Source organism: Zonotrichia albicollis, chromosome Z, assembly GCF_047830755.1.
Source record: "Zonotrichia albicollis isolate bZonAlb1 chromosome Z, bZonAlb1.hap1, whole genome shotgun sequence".
NCBI classification, from domain to species: Eukaryota; Metazoa; Chordata; class Aves; order Passeriformes; family Passerellidae; genus Zonotrichia; species Zonotrichia albicollis.
Genome location: NC_133860.1, coordinates 8609183 through 8610247, shown reverse-complemented (window position 1 = coordinate 8610247; position 1065 = coordinate 8609183).

Sequence of the window (1065 nt, the reverse complement as noted above, 5' to 3'; positions counted from 1 at the left end):
GCTAGAGGGATACAGACACACCAGGAACCCTCAGGGGAAACTGGGCTAGAGGGGTACAGACACACCGGGAACCCTGAGGGGAAACTGGGCTACAGTGATACTGACACAACAGGATCGCTGGGGGGAAACTGGGCTAGAGTGATACACACCGGGAACCCTGGTGGGAAAGTGGGCTACAGTGATACTGACACACCGAGACCCCTGCGGGGAAACTGTGCTACAGTGATACCGACACACGGGGAACCCTCAGGGGAAACTGGGTTAGAGGGGTACCGACACACCGGGAACCCTCAGGGGAAACTGGGCTAGAGTGATACTGGCACACCGGGAACCCTGAGAAACTGGGCTACAGTGATACTGGCACACCGGGAACCCTGAGGGGAAACTGGGCTAGAGTGGTACTAACACACCGGGAACCCTCAGGAGAAACTGGGCTGCAGTGGTACTGGCACACCGGGAACCCTCAGAGGAAACTGGACTAGAGGGGTACCGACACATTGGGAACCCTGAGGGAAAACTGCGGTGGTACAGACTGGGAACTGAGAGGGAAAACTAGTCCAGCTGCATATACACAGGCCGGTAGGTACCGGCCCCAATTACACGGTGCTCCTGCAGCAGCTCCAGGGTGTGAAGAATTCAAGTGGTTTTGGAAATGATCCCGGAAGGATCACAGAATCACAAAATAAAGATGATCTCTGGAGATCACCTAGACCACACCCGTGACAAGGCAGAGTCACACAGAGCAGGTAGCATAGGAAATCCAGGTGGGTGTGAAATGTCTCACAGAGGGACACTCCCCGACCTCACCGGAACCCCTTTACCAGAGCTATGCCACCTTCAACATAAAGTTCTTCTTCATGCTGAAGTGAAATTTCCTGTATTTCAGTTGTGGCCACTGCTCTTCATTCGGTCGCTGGGCACCACTGCCATGTTTCTTCCCCTCCAGAATTAATACTCCACTCTTTAACTAAGTTGTTCTATTAAAAACCAAACAAACAAAAATAAAAAAGAAAAACCAACCAAACCAGCAAATCATAGAATAAAATAAATAGAACATACTCCAGT